This window comes from Eumetopias jubatus, unplaced genomic scaffold (assembly GCF_037043125.1).
Source record: "Eumetopias jubatus isolate StellerSeaLion01/CBP00866 unplaced genomic scaffold, mEumJub1_p1.0 scaffold_3, whole genome shotgun sequence".
Lineage (NCBI taxonomy): Eukaryota > Metazoa > Chordata > Mammalia > Carnivora > Otariidae > Eumetopias > Eumetopias jubatus.
This window is the reverse complement of record NW_028274809.1, coordinates 192,782,701-192,807,188: the sequence shown is the minus strand read 5'-3', so window position 1 is coordinate 192,807,188 and position 24,488 is coordinate 192,782,701.

Genomic DNA, 24,488 nt, shown 5'->3' with positions numbered 1-24,488 from the left:
CCAGCCCAGCCCCCACAGAACCCAACCACGGGTCACCACAAGAGCAAGGCTGAGGAACACACTAAAGGCTGTGGGAAGACACAGGAGCTCCAGCAGTTGGGAGATAAATCCCGAGGATTAGCCGTTTTAGGACTGAGACGTGCTGTCCAAAGTAAAGGGGAGATGATCGCCGCTCACATCCTCCACTGTGCAGAAGCCAGGACCGGAGTGGGGCCCCTGTGGCCTCTGGAGGCTGCATACTTCAAACTAGGAAACGTGTCTCCGGTGCTGATCTAGTGACAGAAAGAGCTCCCAGCTGTGGTGGGCCCAGAGAAGGGAAGGCAGCAGGGCCCAGCGGCCATGCACACAGCCCTCGTCCGCAACCCCATATGGCAGGAAAGACCCTGCAGTTCATGAGGTATCCCTGGTGGGGCAACGTCATGCTGAGCTGTAGCGCGCCCAAGGGGGCATCTCATCCTGGACCCAGGGCCGTGGAGCAAGACCACGCCATCCATAGCAAGGAATCATGGGTCATTTGGAAAAGGCACCTGGCGTGCTCTGGGGCTCTGGTAGGAACCGAGAAGTTACAAATGGAAGTCCAGTGACCATGTCTCCAATGGAAAAAGCCAGGTCCACCAAGTCCTAAGGTCCACAGACCCCCCAGCAGTCTGTGCAAGCATGCAGGGGCGCATCTGGGGTCAGACATGCCACGGTAGGGGCCGTGACCCCACGCCCTCTCCCACTAGGGCACTAGTGTCTCTCCCCGGCCGCCCCCCAGGGCGGGTCCCCGGTGCCAGTGAAGGAGCAGGAGGGAGGGGTGATCTCAGTCTGTGGGTGGAGTGGGGTGATGCCGTGCAGAGCCCCCCAGGGCTGGCTAGGGCCGGCCAGCCACTTGACCCTCCTCCCACAGATGCTGCTCTCAGGAGATCTCCACATGAAACTCCTGTAGGTAAATCTGGGTCTCAGATCTGTTTTCCCAGGAGCCAGACCCTGGCAACCCTTTTAAAGAAAAAGTCCCAAGATATCATCCTTCGGAGAAACAAAGGGTCCAGTCAATACTGCTCCTTGTGTCTGCACACAAAGCCATTTCTGACGCTGGCCTGTTCTTCAGGAAACCCCATGGAAAAGCCCCACGGTGTGGAACCTCCAGCTGGACGTGTGCTCGGTTCCTGGGGAGGGAGCGGGGCAAGGACTGTGGTCGCTGCTTCTCCGCTGTGTTCCTGCCGCATGCGGGAGCCTGTCCGCCCTGGCCCTTCACTCATGCTCGGGGTCCACAAAATCGTGCATGCATGGAGGGCAGCAGCAAGAGGACACAGATCCCCGGGGAAGGCCCCGTGCAGGAGGGCACGTGGTGCGAGCCGGTGCACTCTTCCCAGCACTCCTGTGCCAGCATCCTGGAGGCAGGCAGGACGCCAGGAGGGAGATGAATATTTGATGCATTTCAGTTGTCGATCCGCTCTGCACACCAGCTGTGAGACATCTCAGCCAGCTTGGTCTCATCTTATTAGTAATTAGCCACCAAAAAGGATCAAAGTCAACAGAAACTCTGCTTCATAAGTTACCTTCGGAGCCCTAGGTTGTTACAGGACACCTATATAAAGCACTGCTCTAAATCCAGCACACTGGAGCAGGCGTTTTCCAGAACATGTCCTGAGACTGAGTGGGACGGTCTGACAGCACACGGGCGAGCAAGCATCTTCCATGACTCTTCACCGAGTGGTGGGCCCCAGGGCCCCAGGCAGCACGAGCCTCGTCCTGCAGCAGACAGCTCTGCCTGCCCAACAGGTTTTAGGAAAGAAGAATCTGGACTTTGTTTTGCTTTTATGCTCAGCGTATGACCACCGCAACCAGCTCTTTTGAGGCCCTGCGAATGGCTTGCAAATCGGCTGGCCAGGGCCCGCGGCCTCGCAGCAGGCCCCCAAGAGCAAAGGGCAGCCGAGGACGAGGGGCGGCCCCTCTGCCTGTCTCAGCCAACCTCCACGGGGTCACGTTTCAGCCGGCAGCTCCATCACAGGATCCGGTTTCTGACAAGATTACAAGCAGCAGATTAATCCTCTGGGCACACCTTAATTGTGGGAAAGGTCTCCGTCCCCGAAACCCACCGAAGGTCAGTGACAGCTGTGTGTCAGAGGGTGGCCACTGCGATCCCATCCTGCGTCCCAGGAACGGGGGACACCACCCGCGGGGGTGACTGCTCGGAGGCACGTGCACACACTCGGGCCAGTACGCTCAGAAAGGCAGATGTTTATTTTAAATGACCAGGGCTCCACGTTTCTCGGTGCAAGTTTCTGAATTTAAAAGCATTTGATAATTTTGGTTTCTTACCATGGTTTTAAGTTATGAAAAATACGTGGAAAACCTAAAAAACCTAAAAACCTAAAAGAAAACCTAACAAGGAGTTTGATTTGAGATTTTAGGTATCTGAAACTGGAAAGTGCATCCTCACTCCTAAAGTGTGGCTAACAAGGCCTGCCAGTGTCACAGGAGTGAGCCCCTGGAGTCTCCCCTACAAATGACTCAGACTGCTGAGGCGAGAGTCCGAGCCAGGCCGCCTGCGGCTGACAAAGCCTCCCTCTGCCGCCACAAGGCAAGGATGAGAGGCTGTGTTATGGGCTGAACTTCAAGCAGAGGTCAGAGTCCTAGCCTCCAAGGGCTCAGGAGGGGCTGCATTTGCATCCAGGTAAAATGAGGTCACAATGGTGGCCCCAACCCAATATGACAGGCGTCCTTGTGAGAGGAGGTGATGAGGCCACAAACAGGCACAGAGGGACGACCACGTGAGGACACAGACACCTCTCTGCAAGCCAAGCAGAGGCCCCAGGGAGACCCCGATCTCTGACTCCTTGCCTCCAGAATGGTAGGAAATGACTTCTGGTCAAGCCCACAGTCCACAGCACTTGGATGTGGCCGCCCGAGCTGACGGAGGCAGAAGTGAGGAGGAAAAACAGGGCCCAGGACTCTGGCAGCACAGGATGTCCCTGGGATCGCGGACGGCCGTCCTCCAGCTCGGGGCTCCAGCCCCCCTTTCCCTCGGTTCGGACGACAACAGAGAGTGTGACCAGCTGACAAATGCAGGCCGAGAGCCCGTGACACGTCTCAGGGCCTGGATCCCGCTCAGAGCCCCTTCCACTCTGGCCCTTCCAGCAGTAGGAACTGAAACAGCCCCTCTTGGGGTCCAGTTGATTTGGGTTGTGTTCCCACCATCTGGAATCTAAAAGCTCTAATGCACGTAGAGAGCCAAAGGTATGTGGATGGTGACTTTACAGTCGACACTGAAGGCTGAGCAGGCAGGTGCAATGTGAAGCTGCTTCTCCACCAGACGCCTAGAAAATGTATCCATGACCTCACAGTGTATTTATTCTGGTATCATCACATGACATTCTGTGAAACCCACCAGACAGGGTTGCTTTCTTATGTGAATTATGGCACACTCTGACTTCGATTCCTTCTGTTGGAGGACAATCCGTGTCTGAATTTAGGTATGTGAATTTCCAGGCTGCCTGTTAATACACCATATTAGTCTTTTCTTGCAGTATTCTGTCTCACCATCCTGAGAGTGAGGAAGCCAGCTTATCCCATGGAAGCCACCCTGGGGTTCCACGGCGGGGTGCCATCAGCAGAGGGACACACCAGTCACGCCCCGCCCCCGGAAGAGGCAGTAACACAGGAGTGTGGCCCTGAACAGAGACCAACTGGAGTCCGTGTTCAGCCCCGAAGCGGGTCAGATGCGTGTCTCTGAGCAAGTCACTGAACACCTCGAGTCAGCGCCGCCAAGAGGACAAAATTTCCAAAAACACACATGAAGCATTTATCACGGTGCTGCACAGCTCGTGATGCTCAACAGAGTCTAAGCTTTAAAATCAGTGGATGGCATCCTGAAGCCAAGACAGCATGGATTTGGGTTAATAATCAAGTTCAAATCTCGCTTGCTGACACGGTGGGTGTGCCCTACCAGTGGGGGGCATGAACAGCAGGGACGCAGGCTGGGAGGCGTCTGCGAACCCAGCACCATCTCTGCCACTTTCCTCTAAAGCTGGAGCTAGTCTAACTTCAGAAGCACCTCCAAAACTGACATGTACAATCTCCACCTGATTTTTAAAGTGCGATGCACTCTCTCCTGACTCTGCCCAAGCTCTGTGCCATCCCCTCCCCCAGACACATGTGCGGCAGAGCAGGGACTCGATCCTGTTTCCCGTGGAATCTCGCATCCCCTGGGGGAGCGTCTGGGACACGGCTGCTGACGGGAGGGGTGGAGCTTTCTAACAAGCTGCTGGGCCAGATGCCCAGCCAGCCCTGTGCTTTACCCGCGTCAGCAGCTTTGCTGGGGCTGCCTCAGTCCTGGGGCGAAGCTCAGCTTCCCACCCGCGTCCCCTCTGGGAGGCGCTGGACAGAAGAAAGGCCCCGCCAGGCCCTGGAGGAAACTACCAGGCTTCGGGTGGTCCTGGCCTCTCCCCAGGTCTTGATTTCTGGACCAGATGAGTCGGAAGGTGCAGATACTGAGTCTCCGTCACAATTCCCCGAGGTGAATTTGGTCTGGTGCAGTTTTTCTCAGCGTGAGTCTGAGATGCGTGGTGTCCTTGCCAAACATGCAGATGCCCAGGCCCTCGTTTGACCTCAGGAGTCAGAAGCTCCAGAACTGGGGTCAGGCAGGACTGGTCCCACAGCTGATTCTGATGCAGATGCCCGGCCAGAGGGGAGCCCCGGCCGGAGAGAGGCCCCAGAGGCCCCACCCCACCACACCTGCCGCTCCGACATCGCTGGTCAGAAACAGTTTTCCCAAACTTGAGTGTGAGCAGCATCCAGGGCTGTTTGTGAGGATGCAGATTTGGTGGGTCTGAGGGGAGGTCAGGGGTCTGCTTTATGACAAGTTTTCCGGGCACTTTGACATGGACGGCCACGGAACTGCTGGGTGGAAATCCCCCACATGGGGACACTGGTCACGTGTGGCACAGCCCCCTGCACGGAGTAGGTATGCATGACTATGGTGCAGGCATGCACGAGGGAGAACGCTCTCCTCTGTGCTCTTCTGAAAGAAGGAGGCTCTGGCCATCACCCCACCCACAAGGGAATAAATACACGGAAGGTGACATTTCCATATGGAAGTCTGCCCTTGTAAATTATTCCATACTGATGCAGCTATGAGTGTTGGCACGACCCTTCACATGCCGTTCGACCAAGGATCTGATGACTCTGAGCGGCACCAGTGGGAAGACCGGGGCTACACAGGTGTACTGGGTACTTTCTCAAGGACTGTGGTGGGCAGCAGAGGGAAGATACAGGACCCCCAGCTCCCATGTCCCCGACACACGTTGTCCCCCAGAAAGCTCCATCCCAGTCACGCCCAGGCTGTGCAAGCCAGTTCGGCTTTGCCTCTTTGTCCCAAGAAACAAGTTGCCAGGCAGAAGGTGCAAGTCCAACAGGATGACGGGAAAACCTGTCCCCCTGGAGCCCTGCAGCCTCGAGGAGAAGGAGGCACGGGCCAGCCGGAGGTGGCCGGGTTCGTGGGGACGTGGCCAGGATGAGGGCTGCCCTTGCCTCTGGAGGACCCACGGTGTAGAAAGGCCCTGGCATTCCCAGGGTGATGGTACAACCCAAGGATGGTACTGGGGCCAGGGTGAGCAGCAGTTGTCGGACTCCGGCAGGTGGTGGGAAAGGACCTTTGGTGCTGGCCGTCCACCCAGTTTCACCAGGAATGTGGACTCTAGAGTGGACAGGTAAGGGCCACAAACGATGCGCATCCTCCCACCTGCTGCCACTCCTTGAGAAAACACCCTCCTGAACAAATCCAAGGAGCATGCTGGAAGAATGCTGGGCGGAGGCTGCCCCGAGCCACTCTGTGGGGTGTCCAGGGGAGGCTCAGGGTCTGGGGTGCTGATTCAGGGGCCCTGGGTGCGGCACATGGCAGATGAACCCCACTGTCTCCCAGGAGCACGGGGAGCGCCCGCAGACCAGCAGGCTGCCCTGGTCCCATCCCTCCCCATTCTTCCTGCCTGGGGCCGAGGCTGATGCCCAGGATGGAGCAGCCATCCCGTGAGGGCCCTGAGGACGGGCAGCAAGCAGGGCCTGGAAGGTGAAGACTTCTCTGACCATCACCACCAGTCTCCCGGCCCCTCCCTCAAACCCCGCGGGCTGAATGGCCATGTCTGTCACAGCCAGGAAGCCTGCTCACCCCGTCAGGAGACCCAGGCCGAGTCCCAGGGGTGCCAAGAACGGGGGCCCAGGACTACGTCTGGGGTGAGCGTGAGCCCCGTCTAACAGGGTCAGATTTCACTGGCCAACAACACCTCCGTGCTGTGACTTTAGCTACTGTCCCCACTTTGCCACCGCGGGCTCCCACGGTCAATCTGCCGAGCACACACAGGCGCTGGTTGTGCAACGCGGGAAGGGGACGCGCCCCATCGCTTACATGTGTGTGCTGGAATTCTATTTCCTCTTTGATGAAAGATTTGAGATTTTTACCCTGTCACAGAACAAAGGGAACTGTGACTTCTGTTTCCCATTTGCATACCTGATTTCATGCACTTTTGACAGCTGTATCATGCTTCTGACAGTTATGATTTCCCCCCTAAGGGAAGCGGAGCGGGGGAGCCTCTCCCTTGCCCATGTTGGCTCATCCCCAGATGTGACACTCTGCGGAACCTCAGGAATGGGTTCAGCACAAAGTTTAGCCTTCCGTTTGGAAAACAGCCCCACAAATCTCTAACGAGACAATTTCCTTAAAGGTAAGCAAAAGTCATCTGCTAAGTCATCTACTTCAAAATGCTAAGCATCGGGGCTGGGCTCCCTCGAAGAACATTCTGGCATCGGCCCAGAGGTCTGGAGGTGCCCAAGCTGGGCAGGCGTCTGTGTGCCAGGCACCGCGTTGTCCTGGGGACACTGCCGCAAGGTGGGCACGGCCCCGCCGGCACGGAGCTCGCAGTCTAGCGAAGACACGGGTCCCACTTATACAATCACAGACACACGCTCCCACGGCGCTGAAGATGAGGAGACCCACGCAGGGCTTCCCGAAAGAAGCTGCATTTGAATGAATCAAGATGCCGCCACCTTGAGCCCCCACAGACCTGGGAGGTCGACCAGAGTTCTCCAGGAGAGACGCCGATGCTAGAACTTTTCCCTAGTCTCCGTCTTCCGCACTGGCTGGCCCCAGGCACATCCCTCACGGAGGACCGGTGATGCCAGAGGAAGGCCTTGCCCTCCCGCAGCTCTGGTTTCCACACCAAGAGCCTCACACCCTCCCCAGCTCCCTGCAGGACCAGGTGGGGCGAACCCAAGGGCTAACATCAGAGGGAGCGAGAGAGGCAAATACCCTCTTCCCAACCCCGATGAGTTGCACGTGATTCCGAACAGTGCACCAAAGTCCACCTCTGATGGGAGCTGCAGGATGCGCGCTCCCCAGGTGGATGGCAGGTGCGGGGTCGGGCCACAATCTGGTTCTAAACTAAAATGAAGTAGAGACGAGACCCCCCACTAAAGCAGTCTGTCTCGTCCTGAGAGATGTCAACAGGCACATGAGGCACTTTTCTCAGATTTCGCCCCAAACAAACGGTGCCACAAGGGACTTTTTCAGACGTTACAAGATTCGCCCAGGTCCTAACACTGTCTGAGTAGCAGCCCTTGCCGTGACTTCAATGATAACCCAAAGCCAGAGGCATGTGACCTCATGCTGCCTGGGAAGCATCTGCTTACGATCTTCCAGACAGAAATGAGCTCATGCCCAGGTGGGCACGTGCATCTGCTGCTGCCCGGTGCCCAAGCCCCCTCAGGGAGGACGGACCTGCTTGTTTGCTGAGGAGCAGCAGGCCGCGGGGGCGCGAGTGCACGTCAGGGGTCCGCTGCACAAGCCGCCCAAATCCCATCCAGCACACCGGCCAGATCCTTGGACAGGAACACAGACATAGCCATTCTACGGAAACTGTCACACGGCCGAACTACAAACAGGGTCTGCCGACGAGTAAACAATAGTGGTGCTTTTTGGGGGAAAATTATGGCTGCCACTCGCAGGTCCTCTGCAGGAATTAACCTAGATACGCAGAGGTGACGAGAAGCCCCAACAACTCCGTCGCTCAGGAAGGCGGCATTCCCCTCGGATCGCCCCCACAGTACCATCAGGGTGTTGTCAGGACAAACAATACCCTCATCTAGCTCCTTTCAGGTCACCTGATTAACTGGGGGAGATAGAAACTGAGAGAACAGAGGGTGTCCTTGCCCTGAGGCAATAAATGTCATTGACCGTCCAAGGGACCGGCCTGCCTTCGCTCTGCACTCCGGCCACAGCTCTCCTGGGGCCACTCAGCTGCTCCTCAGCCGCCCTTCAGGGCCAGACACAAGAGCCACCTCCTCCTGGCAGCCTTGGCCAAACTGCTCCAGGCAGGAAGGACGCCCTGAAAGGCCCGGACGCCGTTCAGTTTCCACAGTGTGGGGGCTCCTGGTCTGCACGCAACGTTGCCACCTGCCCAACGTGAGCGAATCTGGGATGGCTCAAAGGAAACTGGCCAGTAGCCACCTGGTAGCCTGGAGGCCTCCCTGGTGGTGGAGAGCCTCTCTTTCCTAAGTCCAGCCTGCCCTTCACACTTTGTGGAATGAGGGGCAGACCACCCGGGAGGGAGCCCCTCAGGCCCAGATGCAGCCCTCGAAGGTGGAGAACGTGAAAGCGTCAGTGTACAGCGCAACCAGAGCGTATGGAATGGAGAATCTCAGGCCTGCGCCTCAGGAAAACGAAGCTTGAGAGCCGACAGACTGATTGCCCGAAAACGCCGGACTTAGAGAAAACCGCACTTACCTCCTGACCAACGCGTGCCGCCATGGGTCCGTCTCCATCCTCAAGCCAGGGACCTCACTCGCTGCTGGGACTCAGGCTGGACGCCCCCTCTTTGCACTCCCGCCCGTGCGTGCAGCCGTCCCGGGCCTTCCACGGGCTCCTGGCCGCTCGCTACAGCGCCCGTCTCCCCAGCGGCTATCCCTCCGCTGCTCCCGAATGAGCTCAGGGTCTGGTCGGTGGAGCTTGCCTCAGCTTACCTCTTTATTCAGGTTGACAGGAAAGTATGTTTCTTAGGAAAGGAAGCCTGGGGCGCCTGGGTGGCTCAGTCGGTTGGGCGACTGCCTTCGGCTCAGGTCATGGTCCTGGAGTCCCGGGATCGAGTCCCGCATCGGGCTCCCTGCTCAGCGGGGAGTCTGCTTCTCCCTCGGACCCTCTTCCCTCTCATGCTCTCTATCTCTCACTCTCTCTCTCTCTCAAATAAATAAATAAAATCTTTAAAAAAAAAAAAAAAAAGGAAAGGAAGCCTGGCCCACGGACATCAGTGCAGGGCACAGAAGATGCTTGTTGGCAAAGCTGTTCATGATACTAATAATAGTGACCCGTCTTTGTGGGGGTGACGCGTGCCAGAGCCGGGGCTCAGTCCCTCGGCCACGATCTCAGAGAAGACATGGCTATGGTCTGTCCTCTCTGGGGAGCCATGGCCGGACAGGGAACGCCAGATTCTCTTGTGAAGGTCTGCAACAATGCTGACTTTTCAATGATCCCAAGGGCATTGCTCTTCTAATAAATGTAGGCGACAAGAGGGGCGTGCGTGAGTGTAGGGGTGTAGGGGTGTGTGCGCACGCACGCGTGTGTGTGTGTAGAATTTCTTTGTTTTCCTGGCCCACGCTGCCCGGTGTGGCGGAGGCCCTCAGGAGGGAGGTGTGTGGGCCGCGGCACCACCCTGGGCTTCCTGGCGGGAGACGGGCCCTGAGCACCTGCAGGCCACGTGCCCTCGATGGCTGGGTTTGGGGCTGTAGCTTGACTAGAACCTATTCATCCTAGGTGTCCTGCTGCGGCATCGCCAGCCCCGCTCAGGAAACATCGCGTGTGTGCCTGGGCTCCTGACGAGGCCATGCGCCCCCTCCCTCACCCCAGGAGCAGACTTGAGCTGGGCGTGCAGGGTCTGAAAAGCAAACGTTCTTCTGAACCCTATGGGCTCATTATTCACCAGAGCAGTGGTAACATAATGCATTTTCATTTACTTAGCCTTAAATATATGTAAATTAAAGGGTTTTCTTTTATTAAAAATAACACGAAACTCACCACTGATGTGTTTTTGTTATTCTAAAAAGAAGCAGTAGTAGAGGAAGGGGGCTCGAATGACATCTCACATTCAGATTTGTGTCTTGCTGGAGAAAGAGGGGCCTCTCTGCCCCAGGGCCTGAGCTCCGGATAAAACCCTGCCCACCGGTGCTGCCATGCCCTTCCCTGCAGTACACACTCTCATTGTCTTATGTCGTGATGGAGGAACGGCTCACCCTGGTTGGAAGCCTAATTGTCGCCAAGAAGGAGGACCAGACTGCAGCTCCCCGTTGAGCATGGAATATTGGGGAAGCGGTGGTCGGTGGGGGAGAGTGTGCCGAGCTTCATTAACTCAGGAGGGCAATGGCCCCACTGCGTCTTCGCGAAGAAAGGACTGGCCCCTCATGGTGCCGCCTCCCTCGCCAGCCCTGTGCCCTGTACCCAATGGCCACAAAGCCCTCAGCAGCCTCCCTGTCCGTCCCTGCCTCCGTGAGCAGCACTCGCCGAAACTCCGTCCGCCAACAGCCTGGCCTCGGGCCCTTCGCCGGCGAACGTCCTCAGGGACTTCCTGACCCTTTTCAAGGGGGACGCCCCGCCCCCTGGGCCCCCTAGCACGGGTTCGGCCCTCTGGGTCAGCATTGGGGCGCGGCAGGAACAAACCACACACTGCGTGGCTCAGGGCACAGAGCTCCGTTCTCCTCCGGCTCTGCAGGCCTGAGTCCACAAGCAAGGTGTCGATGGCCACGCCTGCTGTCCCAGCCCCGGGGGCTCCAGCCATCCTCAGAGTCGCCGGCTCAGTCCCGTCTCTGCCTGCTGGTCATGTGGCATCTTCCCGTGTGTGTCTGCACCCTTACCTGGCCTTCCCTGCGTCTCTTCTTCCATAAGGACGCCCGTCACTGGGTCAGGGCCCGCTCTATTCCCATACGAGCTCACCTTACCAATGACGTCTGCAACCACCTGTGTCCAAGTAAGTTCACCTTCTGAGGTTCTGGGAAGGACCCGAATGTGGGGGTACCCCTGTGGGAGGGCCTGGACCTGCAGTGGGCCGAGGATGTTGCGATCCCCACTCTGCCACCATCCCGTCTACCCTGCTTTGAGCTGTCCTCAGCTGTCACACCTCCTCCATCAGCTTGGCCCCACCAAGCCTGCTCGGTAGCACTGGCTTTCCGGGGCTCCGTCTGCCTGAGCTCTGCTCACCCCACACGCTCACCCCGCACGGTGCAGGTCCGTCCGCCACCTCAGCACCCACAGCCTGGCATCAGTGACCCTCTCAGACGCCGCCCTCCTGTCTCTTGTTAGATCCTCGGCTCCTGCCTGACGGGGTCACGTCTCACTGTCCTGTCTGCACCCTGGCATTTAGCAAGGTGCAGTGCAGGTAATCGGGAGACATTGGGGGGGGGGGGGCTGCATGTCCTGTTCCAGTGACATTCTGACCCTGAGATTACCAGACAGACAAGCTCTGGGGACACTGCCTTTTGAGTTCAAAAATAATCTTAGAGGATCAAAAGTATTTTAGACCACCTACAGCATCTTCCTAAGAAAACAATAAAAAAGTATGTGTAGAACTAAACAGGCCCAGAGGCAGGGGATTACAGGTGTGGGTGAGTGAACCGCAGCACGGGAACAGGGTCGTGGGGTGGGCTCGGTTCCCTCACAAGGCTCTCCCCTGCCGTCACTGCCCCCCTGCCAGGCCACAGCCTGGAACCCGCAGCTTCGAGCCTTCAGCGGGTGACTGTCCAGCCAGCACGTCCCTGAACGGCCCCACCTAAGGCCTTGCCTTCTGCCAAACCGGCAGAGAATCTCAGTGAGACTTGCAGACACTCTGCTCCTTCTGTGCGGACAGCACATTTCTGGACTCGGGACACATCTGGGGCTACGGCACGGGGGACCACGCGCATCTCTGCCGCAGCCTGGTGTCAGCAGGGCAGAGCCAAGGAGCCCTGTGTGTGGGTTCTGCGGTGGGGAGAGCGCCTTGCTCTGCGTGGCCAGTGCGCCCCCAAGTCCTGGCCTCGGGAGCCTCTTCCTAGGGAGCGCTAAGGGGGCCGAGAAAGAGGCCTGGGCCCGATCCCGAGGGCTGGGAGTCACACACGGCGCATCCCTCTGTGTCTCCTCCCTCACTGGCAGAAGCTGCTGCAAATCCAAACCGCCACGGAAAAGCCAAGTCCCACACAATACAGAGTAACAGCAGATGAGGCTGGACCACAACCAGGGCAGAGTGATGTGGGCCGACACAGTCCTGCCCCGTGGCATCGAAATCATTACGGAGCCTGCTATCCGCACGCTTGGTGTGTTCTCACCCAAAGACCGTCCTGATCTGTGTGAACACCGACAGAAACAGTAAGACCCGCTGCTGGCCGGATGTGTGGTGGGCGGGGCAGCCCTGGGCAACAGCAGCTCCCACGAGGAGGACGCAGCGCCGGCCGATGAAGACCTGCCTCCAGGTGGGTGGCATGCAGGCTGACATGGCTGGCGTGGCACCTTCCCCACCGGACCCTCACGAGGCCAGCTCAGCCTGGCCCTCAGCTCCCAGCCGGTTTACGAGAGTCTGACCTCAGGCTCGCTCTGTCTTGTATGTGTCTCTCCTTCCACAGACCTTCAGGGAACGGGGCTGACTCTAATACTTCATGTCCTCACACCCAGGGCCTCAGCTGACGCGTGTGCTCAGAGGTGAACCTTCCAGAAGCCCTTCCTCCCAAGACACAGCCTGCACGCCATTCCACTCCTCAGAGCAGATGACGGGACAGTGCCGACGGGATGCCCTTTCCTGCTGTGTCCCTTCCATCGTGAGGGGAGAGGGAACCACGGCTGTGAGGACAGGCTGGGCAGATGACAGGCTGAAGGCAGACTTTGAAAGAAAGCAGCAGCAGGAGGTGTCAGTACCGGGACGTGGACCAGCTCGGTGAGCGCAGAGCAAGGGACCGGTGGAGAAAGTGATGGGGCCCAGCTCCCCCGCCCCAAGGACCCAAGGTAAAATTCTGCGTTGTCACCCCGTGTGCCAGAATTCTGGGACCACCACGCTGTCTAACGCTGCACCTTCTGTGGAGCACAGGAAAGGGCTCCCACTGGCAGCACACAAGGATGCAGCAAGGCCAGTGTGGGGGACAAATCTCCCCTCCAAGACCACAGCCCTCACCCCCTGGCTCAGGGAGGACCGACGGCTCAAAGTCGAGATCCCTCCAATAAGGCCTTGTCGCTGAGTTGATTCCATGAGGCACTGTCAGCCAGCCCGCCAGGGAAAATGTGTACCCGCTGTGGTCGGTGAAACCACGGCCTGACATTGAGCACAGGCGGCTTCTTACCCAGGAGTCGCCAGACTTCCAGGATGGGCGAGTGAGCTCGGAGGCAGGAGTGCTGCACCCAGCCCAGGACGCAGGCTCACTGCTGGGAACACGGGGAGGCAGGCAGAGGCCTGGCTGACGGCCATCCCGCCACAGCGCAGAGGCTGGGGTGTGCACGGATGTCCAATTCTGAGGCTAAGCACACCTGCTCCAGCAAATCCACGTGAGGACAACTGTGTTCTAGAAATTATTTCCCATAGTTCTGGACCCCCAAGAGGCAGGGAGACCATATAATCTGAGTGATTACATCAGTGGGCGTGTTCTTTTTTTTTTTTTTAAAGATTTTATTTATTTATTTGAGAGAGAGAGAATGAGAGACAGAGAGCACGAGAGCGAAGAGGGTCAGAGGGAGAAGCAGACTCCCCGCGGAGCAGGGAGCCCGATGTGGGACTCGATCCCGGGACTCCAGGATCATGACCTGAGCCGAAGGCAGTCGCCCAACCAACTGAGCCACCCAGGAGCCCAGGGGGCGTGTTCTTATGGACACGCAAGACACCAGGTTTGATACATCACCAGCCCTGAGACATGGGCAAAAACCTGTCATCGCTGACCTTCTGGAAGTAGAACCAATTATCTCCCCGATTCCTCCATTGGCTTGAGATGGTGAGCTGACAGAAAGCGGCACGAGCCCACATCTGTAACTCTCTGCGATCCTCTATAGGGAGGGGACAAATGCGGTCCAGTCACAGACACCTAAGCCGAACCACACGTGTCTGCCTTTTTTATACATCAGCTGTTTAGCTCAGGGAGGAGAAAAAAGCCAGCGTGAACACCATTCTCCCTTCGTGCGTAACACGGGGGCAGGCCCCAGCCAGCAGTTAGGGGGGCTGTTTCTACCCACGTTTCAGTCGGGAACAGAGGGCAGAGGGAGTGGGGCGGGCCCCAGCCCCGCGGGGCTGTGTGAGGAAGGCACCTGCTCCCCGTGATAGCGAGGGAAGCTCACGGCACTTTTGTTCACAAACACGGCCCAGGAAGGCTAAACATCTGCTTCCCGTTCAGGATCACATCAGAACCAGATTCCTTCCCCGAACTTCATCTGATTCTGCCCTCTCTGGACCTGCTGCGTTTCAGACTCTTGCCAGGACCATTCGGCTGGCCCCCCTGAGCATCAGACCCGGCAGCGATCTGGGGGCCTCTGGCCGTGGAACGGGCGGTTCTCGAGGAAAAGAGGCCGCCGTCGAGGGAACGGGCCGGGGAGATGCACACTGGCGGGTTCTTGTCCCCGGGGCCACAGTCGAAAACCACATCCCAGGGTGAGCCTCACAGGTCCTGGCCAGGCAGGAAGTGGCCAACACTCAGGAGAGAAGGCAGGAATAACACCTCGAGGCTGCGTGGTGTGAGTGCTGGGGTGGTCCCAGCCGGGAATGGGGACGCGCTGTCTGGAAGCCACGGCGGGCGCCCTGCGCCTGGTATGGGGGCCGCGCTGGCCTCACCCGCTGAAGGACCGTGGGCAGGGCTCAAATGCCTCAACAGTCACGGCCTGCCCACCCTGCTCCCACCCGGCGCCTGTGGGTCCTTCTTCAGGCAGAGACCGGGAACCGACGCATGCTCCCAGGGCAGCATGGGCTCCGCGCCCGCCACCAAGCCGCCGAGAGCTCGCCGGCAGCCGGTTCAGCTGCACGGCCCTCAGAGGGCCGTGTGGCCACGCGGGGACCCATCCGCACCTCGGCGACCCTGAGTCGGCAGCACAGGGTTCTCAGTCAGGACAGAAAAGGAAAAGAACCTCCAAGGGGAGGGAAAACAGGAAAAACATGCTTTCTTCCAAACTTGGTCCCTTTCCCTCCAAACCGGCTTGAGATGCCCCAGGACTGCCCAGCTCCTCTTGGAAATTGAAAACATATTTATCCCGTGGTTGCTGGGTGGTAGGTTTTTTTTGTTTTGTTTTGTTTTGTTTTTTGAATCGATGGGAACTCGTCCACTTTGCCATGAGGAATGCCAAAGAAATGCATAATTAAAAATGGAAAAAGAAAGTCTTCTAAAGGCTGTTTACTTGGGTGATGACAGTGACACAAACGGTCCTTTCTCCTCGCAAGGCCCACCCACAGAAGGAGCAGAACAATGGCACCGGGGCTCTGGACAGCAGACGGCCCGGGGAGGCCTCCCGCCCCGCCGCCACATTCAGCTCCCACGGCCCCCGCCGCCTGCCAGCGCCCGGCCGCTAATTGCATGTCAGCCCGGCCTCCGACCGCCAGCCACCCGCTCAAGTTCGTGTGTTTACACAGTTCGGCGGGTCTCTCTTAATTATCAGAAAAAGTGGAAAATCACCAATATTGAAGCCAAGGGGGCAGGCTGACAGGAGAGAAAGGGCACACGTTGGGTGTGTATCGATCAGAGCACAGAGCTAACGCTGCACCTCGGGGGACCCTTGCCCTGGGCGAGCGCAGACCGGCCACGCCGTGACTTCAGGGTGAACCCCAGGACGCTCTCCTCGTCTGCAAATTGACGGATACATGTCAGAAGCAGGCGGCTCTGGTTACAGAGGGTTTAAGTTACCCCAGCAAGTAAATAACAAAAGTTACATCATTTTTATCAACATTCATCATTCTAATTGCCTGAACCTCCAGCAGAACAAAGTCACACCACAGTTTTATGGTATTTGATTAATGAGGGCAGGAAAATTGAAGTTTTTGCAATAAAACTAAAAAAAAAAAATCAACAGACTTTTATCGTTTTTTTCCCTTATGATTTTAATTTAATGGCTCGTGTTTTCATTACTGCAGAGGCTGTACACTTTAGCTTGCAATTATGTCCCATCTGTGAAGCACTGTGTTATTACAGTTTATTCTAGTAGCTTTTCAATCACTTTTGAGTTGGGCTTTACAAGTATTCTTGCAGCAGGTGGGCTTCCTGGCATGAGCCCAGGAACACACAAAGCGCAAAGCTGGAGTTTAATGGCAGCATATGCGTGTGGCACAGAGCACCAGCCTTCCCCCATATGCTGCTAAGCAGCCTCTTCAGCCTGCCAGTCACTGTCCTTACTGACTACAGTCTCTAAGTAGTTTTCTGCCAGGGAAAAATATACCAAGGCAGCAAATTTCTCCAGTGCACCATCCTTATTACTGAGCCACCCTGTCATTAGCACACGCACAATGAACCTGAACTGGGGATGCATACCAATGAGGTGGCACGGAGCACTTCTGCTTCTTATCGCTATGGAAACACCCCCGCCCCCCCCCCCCGGCTGCAGTGGACAAGCAGGAATGTCCCCCACCCATATGTCACCTAGTTAACACTGTACACTGTGATATGAACCAAAATCTGCTCCAGCCGTCCCAGTGGCGGGGAGAAAGAAAGGAGACACGGAGTCTCGGCGCCTGGAAGGCACTGGCCTCCAGAATCCTGGTTCCGGCACGGCCACCACTACGGCAGCACTGGGCAGGGGTCATGTTCTCCATTAAATCTGGCGAGTGGGTTTAAACAAGCCACAAGAAATTGCTTCATCCCATTCAAAAAATGGAGACCGAACATTTTTGGTCTTGATTTGAAAAAGAGGGCTTCATGTGTAAGAGGCTGGGACGGCCCCAAAGCACGGAGCTCCCAGCCCTCCCCCGCGGAAGTTTCACCTGAGCCCTGTATGGAGACAAAGACTCACAGTGTTTGTGTGTGATGGACCTTCCCACCTGCACACTGTGAGCTTTGCAGGGACACCAGGACAAAGTCTTTTGTTTTCCGTGTGTGTGTGTGTGTGTGTGTGTGTGCGCGTGTGTGTGTGTGTAACGAGGGATTTTCTCTCGCAGCTCAGTCTGTATACGCCTCGGAGGTTCTGACGTCCACGTTTCTGCACTGTGGCTTGGGGCATCTCCCTTGGCGGTGTTGGCCCCCAGTGGATGACACACCGTGGCTTTGCTCTGCTCCCAACGCCCCCGGCAGTTCCAAAATCATGTGAACCCGAGTGCTGGCACCGAGACTCGGCGTCACCCCCTGAACCTGCTGCCCCTCTTCTCTAACGGCCCCTCTGCACCCTTCTCCGCATACTGAGTGCACTGGGTTGCCTCTCCTCATGCGGGGACGGTCTCCGTCGTCACTCACCTGGCGGCAGAGACCACCCCCCAGGCGGACTGTACCAGGAGTGAGCGCTGTGTGGGACTGCATCCCCCCCATCACGCACATTCCGGGACCCCTGGTGAAGTGCAGAGATCCTTCAAGTAAGACGGGGCAGCAGCCCTGAATGCACTGGCAATCTAAGTGAAGCACTATTTAAGGCACAAACACAGTGTTATTTTTCAAGAACTGTGGAATAGTCATGCTGCTACGTGGTGTGACAAACTGACTTCTGAACACAAAATCAACTAGACTGATGTCAGGACTGGTGATATTCCCCAGGTACCATCACTTATAGAACATTTATTTTTTATTATAAAAGCAATTCTAGATATATGTGAAATTCACTGGATTCTAATGGGAATAATTTCCTCCTGCATAATGTGTCCCAATGGGAATCATACAACTCTTTGATTTTTGTTTTTAAGTTAAAGACATCAAGGGAAAGAAAACTCCTTCACAGAGAAGAAAGAGCAGAGCTCCGCCAGAGCAGTCCACTCAGCGACTTGGGGAGAGTCAGAGGGAGGGGGCAGCCAGGGAGCCTGCATCCAGCGCCAGGGGCTGTTGGCCCTTCTCCCCAAACACGAGGGGCAACCCCAACTACGAGCTGAACTGGGAACAATTCGGTAACTTCCAGCTACTTGGGAGATTTCTGTGGGAGATTTGAATTATCCTAGAGAACACACATGCCCTGGACCAGGATGCTACAATTGAACTTAAGAAACTCGCACTTACATTAAGTACATTTCCTTCCTTCTCAAAGCGAGATCCTGAAACCCATCACAGGTGGCCCTGCCCACCGCTAGGACTCAGGTGGGAACAGAACATGTGGCCTGGGCTTTCTGTTCATCCCCCTGGGAAGGACAGCTAACCTCCGTCTGGACAGTATAGGATCGGATGCAGCTGGAGAGCCGGGAGCTACTTCTGCCCAGAATCTGCACCACTAACAAGCCAGGTTCTTCCATGACCCAAGTGGTGGGGGCAGGGGCGGGGGTGGGGCTTTTTCTGTTCTTGTACAGGTGCTCGATCCTCAGCTCCTGGTCCCAGACCTCACGCTTTCTAGGCGGCCGAGCTAGGACGGCCACAGGACAGACCCAGGCGGGGTACTGGCACAACACGCAGCCCCCAGGTCCCTCTGTCAGAGCATGGAGACAGGGTCCAGCCTCTGCACCGGCTGAGTCTCACTGGGTTGCCCTTGGGCCTTGCTCGCCTGGCCAGGGGTTGAAGATGCTGCCCACCGGACCAGTGGCCCAGGGTCAGGGGCCCACAGACAGGCATCCGCTCCCTTCGGTAAGTGTCCCATCCCATCGGCTGAGCATCTGGGGGGTCAGAGCCCGTACATCATGGTTATTAAACACTCTGAGCACCAGTCTCTGTCTATACTTTTCCTTCATGGAGGCTGTTCTGAGTTGAACCGTGTCCCCCAAAAGACAGTGAAAGCCCTAACGCAAACCTCAGAATGGGTCTTATTTGGAAATAGGGTCATTGCACATGGAACCGGTTAAGATGCGGTCACCTGGAGTAGCGTGGGCCCCACTCCGCTATGACTGGTGTCCCTATAAAAACAGGGACATTTGGATGCAGAAAGGAGACACAGGGAGAGGACAGTGATGGAGGATGGAGGCAGAGCCCCTGTGGCCCCCGGAGCCAGAGAGACAGGGAGGGCCCTCCCAGGGTGGCCGGAGGGACCGGGGCCCTGCCTGACCGGAGCGGGTACCGCAGACGGCCTCTCCTTCACCTGTCTCCCTTGGAGGCTCCAGCTTACAGAAGAAGAACCATCTCAGAAAGCCAGGCCTGTGCTCAAAATGAACAATATTGACAAAAATGTATACCAAGGCACCAACACAGTAAGGCCAATGTTTACCATCTCTGATGAGTGTTATAATACGTGTCAGTGAGCAGCCGGTTTCGTCTCTGACGAGCGTGGCTGGGAAGGGAACTGGTCCTTTCCCCTGGGAGCTGTGCACCTCCCCTCCGCAGCGCCCCCCCGCCCCGAGTGCCAGCCGGCTCCCCCCGGCCGGCCCGGCACAGATGAAGTCTCAGCTTGTGTCCCTTGCAATTACGCACACCGAGAGCCTGCGAGCTGGGAACACACGGCAGCCCATCTCTCCCTCGCTACTGACTCCACACCAACCGGGAAGGGAGACGGATGCAGTAAATGCACAGGTAGCTCTGTCTTCCTGTCCAGGTCAGGAGCCGCTCAAGTTTCTCCTTCGTGAATGCCCACGAGTGTGGGTCTGTCCTGACCTTGCCCACGGGGCGGCAGAGGCCTGCTCTCTCCTTCCAGAAGCTTTCCTGTAGCTTACCCCCAGTGACCCATCACCACCGCCCTCCGCCCCCCGCGACACCCTTCCCAGCACCTTTCACAGCTTCCTTCTGCTCCATCCGTGTCTCCAGTGGTGGTGGTTTTGCCAGCCCCCCGGGGGACGGCGGCTCCCCGCCTGTGGCCAACTGGCTAAAGGCTCTCCACACCTGCTCCTCCTGCAAACACACAGCCCAGCTACCTGCCCCCACCTCCCTCACAGCTGGACCGGGACCTGTGATGGGTCCAGAAGACCTCCCAGAGTTTCCAGACTTCTGCTCTATCTGCTCTTTGGCTGGAAGGGCTCCAGGGGTCCAGAAGACAGGGCACCGTCAAGGATGGAAGGCCCCAGATGGGCCCCGGGCCTCCGTCTGAAGATGTTCAGGGGGAGGTGGCTGTCCGGGAAGGCCCCCATCAGAAAGGTGCACGTGGGAAGCGAGCTTTCCTGTGTGAAGCCTCTGAGATTGGGGTTGGCTGGCTCACCAGGGCCGCATCCTGTGTCCCTCCTGAGCATCCACCTACAACTCCACTGCTGGGCCTCCCCCTAGAATGTTCTAAAGGCACCTCACCTTCTCCCCACTGAGCTCCAAACTGCTCCTGTGTCTCCTCCACCCCTGGGAAGGACGTTACCTTTCACCACATCCAAGCCAGGTGACAAGGCCTCACCCTCCCCTCCACCTCTTGCCTCCAACAGCCCCAAATCCTATCAGGCTTCCTTTCTGGCCGTCCCTTTCTCAGGTCTGGCCTGCTGAATCCATGGCCTGGCCCCCAGGAGGTGTTCCCTACCCTGGGCATCTCCCCCCTTAGCGGAAAAGGATGCACATTTGATCAAAGTGGCTTTCTCAGGGGACCCCAGGACCACTCAGGATGCGGCTCTGGGCGTGCCTGCCGCCCCCTCCAACCTCCTTCCTCCGGCTCCCTGCCTGGGCCACCTCGGGAGCCTGCTCTCCCGTCCTCCCTGGAGAGGCGCTGGGCGCCCCGGAAAGCCCACGTGGCTGTACTCACCAGGCCTGCATTGCTTCATTCCCTCCCTATCTCCCTGCCAACTGCAGGCTGCTGTCCCTGTGTCTGCAGCTACAAGACGGGGTCCGAAATGGAGGATGGGCCTGATTGATCTCGCTGACAAGGAGCCAATGAGGAGCACTGTGTCTGCAAAGCCCACCAGCCTCCAGTCCCGTGGCATGCCCTGCTAGGGAGCCGTGGCCCTGGATGACGTGGACGCCCACCTGTCTCAGCCCCACCCAGCAGGCGTCTGCAGGGGCCACAGTGCCCGACACCGCAGGTCGCCGGACTGCTCTGCGGCTCAGCGCCCCTCCTCACAGACAAAGCCATCGATTCTCTGCTACTTTAGTCCCTCATGAGGTGGACACAGAAGCCCTTCAAGGTTTGACCGAGTGTTTGCCGGAATCATCATCTTCACTACCAGAGACGGTATGTAAGGCAGCACCGTCTACGATACACATCCAGCTTACGGTGAAACTGGTTTGTAAAGGTTTGCAACCTCCTTCGACCTCAGCTCGAACTTCCCCAATGGGCCTGAGTGGTGACCCACTTCACGGCGGAAGAGAAGCCTGACGGGGCCTGAACAGCGAGAAGCACATCCATCTTCATCAGACCTCCCTTTCTTGATTATCAAGCGTCAAGTTGTGGCACCGTGTCTCGCAGGGACCAGAACAAGCAGAAATGCAGGTTTCTGCTTATGGGCTGTGAGCCGCACCTCCAGTGGGAGGACGCCAGCCTGGTTCCCAGCGGGTCGTCCTGCTCCCCCATCACTTACAGTCAAAAGGACCAAAAAGTAGGTGAGCAAGACACCGGTCTGGCCGCTCGCCCAGGAACGATGTTTCATGTTGGGAGCTTCGTATCTGGGGATCAGTCATAGGACCTGGAACAGCGTTTGGCCTCAGAGCCTCCTGCTGTCCCTCCAGGCGTCCCTCTCTCCACGCTCCGTGCCAATGTCCCCAGGGACAAACCTGGGGCCACAGGGCCCGGGCCTTCAAACAAAGCCTGTCTGCCCAGGAAAGGCTGGCTCTTCCCACACACCACAGAGGCCTCTCGTGGCCCCACGTGGAGAACACGCCTGTGGCCCCCCAGGTACCCCGGCGTCGCCCCTATAGCTCCTGCACAAGAGCAAGGGTGGATGGCCCTGCTGCAGGGCCCCCTCAGCTACGCTCACCCCGGGTTCTTGCATTCTTGCGTCAATAAAGCCCAGGGTGTCACTGAAAGTATTCCTCAAGACTAAAATTGGCACCTTTTCTTAGAATTTTAAAATGTAAGAAACAAACAAAAACTATCTCCTTCCTACTCCTTAGCAAAGATATTCAGATTCTATAAGTATAAATTATGAAGAAACATCCTAAAACCGGACGCAGTGCTGTTTGTCACAAAGGTCCCACAGTGAACAAGGACAAGGAGCAGAGAAACGCGGCCAGCATCCCGCCCCAGATGCGCTGCACTCAGGGTGCTCTGTGACCTCTCAAAGCAGACCTCGTGTCCCACGGAGGGAACGGGGCTGCTTTCCGGCCGCAGCCGTGCGGCCTGACCGCCCGCCCACCTCCTGCATGTCCGTGGAGCTGGGGTTCCCTCCTCACGCTGCTCTTCCATCTGGTCCGGTTTATACCCTACAGACAACTTAAAAACAAAAGACACTAAGTCTAGGCAAACACAGGTCATTTTTTTATAATTTGGTTTTATGTAACCGAATGTGTGCATTTTTGGTATGTGCACATTAACTATCCATAGGTGGAAATAAACAGACGCTACCTTCTCCAGTTACCCAGCGCCTAGGATCTCAGCACCAGCTCAGCTCTTTGGGACCCTGTGCCCGACCTCAAGGCTCACTGATGGACAAGTCTCACTGTCTGTTCTCCAGAGCAACCCCAAGAATTAGCACCTTCACTGCGAGGAGACTCTGCGTAGGACCCAGCCCCTCCAGCTGGAGGCAGGGGACTCTGTTACAACCCGCGCTGGGCGGATGGCCCTTCTGGATGAAGGAACTCATCCCCTCACACATGCCCCTGATGACCACAGGCTTGCAGCAGGGGTCTGGAGCAGAGCAGACCTGGCTTGAATCCTGCCGGGTATGGGCTGTGATGCTGGGACAACTACCTGTCCGTGTCGAAACCCCATCTACAAGCTGAAGGCTGCATGAGCCTCACAGGCTGGAGTAAAATTAGATGGACAAAGACAAACAGCTGCTCCCACAGTCCCTGGCGTACAGCAGGTGCTCAGTGAACGGGCTAGGCGACTCCCAGGAGAGACGCAGCAGGCGTCCAGGGAAGGACTGGCGGCAGAGCGGGCCGCGCACTTGGGTTCCGGCCACGACTTGAGGGTCCACATCAGCAGCAGGTTTTCCGCCCCATTCTCTACACTGGGTTTCTTTCCCAAAGCAGACGGGAGCTGGAAACGAGAGGCTGGATGTCACATTAATGGGGCGTTTCTATCTAGGGGAGCCACCTGTGCTGTCCCACCCTGGCCTCCAGGACCGCGAATCAAGCTCCTCCCGAGACCATGACTGTGGAAGCCGACTTGATGGGAAACCACAGCCATGGTGTGCTGTCTCGTGGCCGGCCGTGGCCTCTGTCGTGACGGGTCATCTGCATACTTTTGTGAGGCAGAATGGCCAATTTGTAATATGGGCTATCAGCCAAATCCCAGCCAAGGAAGAGGTGATGCCAGCCAGACTCTCCGATGTTCGCATGTAGGAAAACCGGGAGTGTTCCTGTTCATCAGGAAGCTTTCCATCACGAACCGAGAGAATCCACAGCGTCATCTGAGGGAAAACACCCCCCAACACCGCATCGAGAATCAGCACCCACGTTGGCAAACCGGCGAATACGGGGGCCATGTTGCTTTTTTTCCGAATGCAAGTTCTCGAAAATGTGGAAATGAAAGAAAATATAAACAGTGATGTGGAAACTACAAAAAGGAAATGCTTTCTACCCGTGGAGGAAATAAAAACCCAGGTGCAGGCAGGGCGCACAGGAAGCCACGGCACACGGGAGGCCACAGCGCATGGGGGGCCACGCAGCCGCTCTGCACTCCTGAGTCTCCTTCCCCCCGAAGGAGGCAAATTGGGGAGACGCTAAATTGTTGTTACAGTTACACTTTTCTTTCAAAAGTAAGGTGCAGATTTATTTTAAATACATATCTTTTCAAATCTTGCTGGTGAAAGATGCTAAGAGATTTTCCCTTGAGGGCAAATAATAGCTTTTTCAATCACTAATATGCTAATATCTAGAAATTCAGAGGAAACCCATCCCTCTGGCAAAGCGGCATGTGTGGTTTTAATATATTGTTAGGAGATGTTAAGAGGATGCTTTATTGTGTAAGAGGTTTTTGTGTTTTCCATAAAATGAAACAAGCAACGTTTTACAAGACAATATATTTTGTAAATAGTGAGATTCTTAATATAAATTTTACCGCAGGATTATAATAGTGTGCTCACTAAGACTCCTTATTTAATTGTGTTATCAGGTAAAATGACAGAAAATTCTTCTCTTGAGTAACACTGATAAAAGTTCCCTGTTTGCTGTTGAGCAGTTTTCAAAATATCAAGTTCTCTCTTCAAGGCTAATAAAAATCATGCCAGGGCACGCATGCTAATGGTCTCTGTTGCCCTTTCGATACAATTTGGAAACTGTCCCGAGACTCTGAACTCAGGAGATGGTCGGGGCGCCTGGGTAGCACAGTTGGTTAAGCGTCTGACTTGGGCTCAGGTCAGGATCGTGGGGTCCTGGGATCGAGCCCTGCGGATCCCACCAGTGTCCGATTGTGCTACCCAAGAATT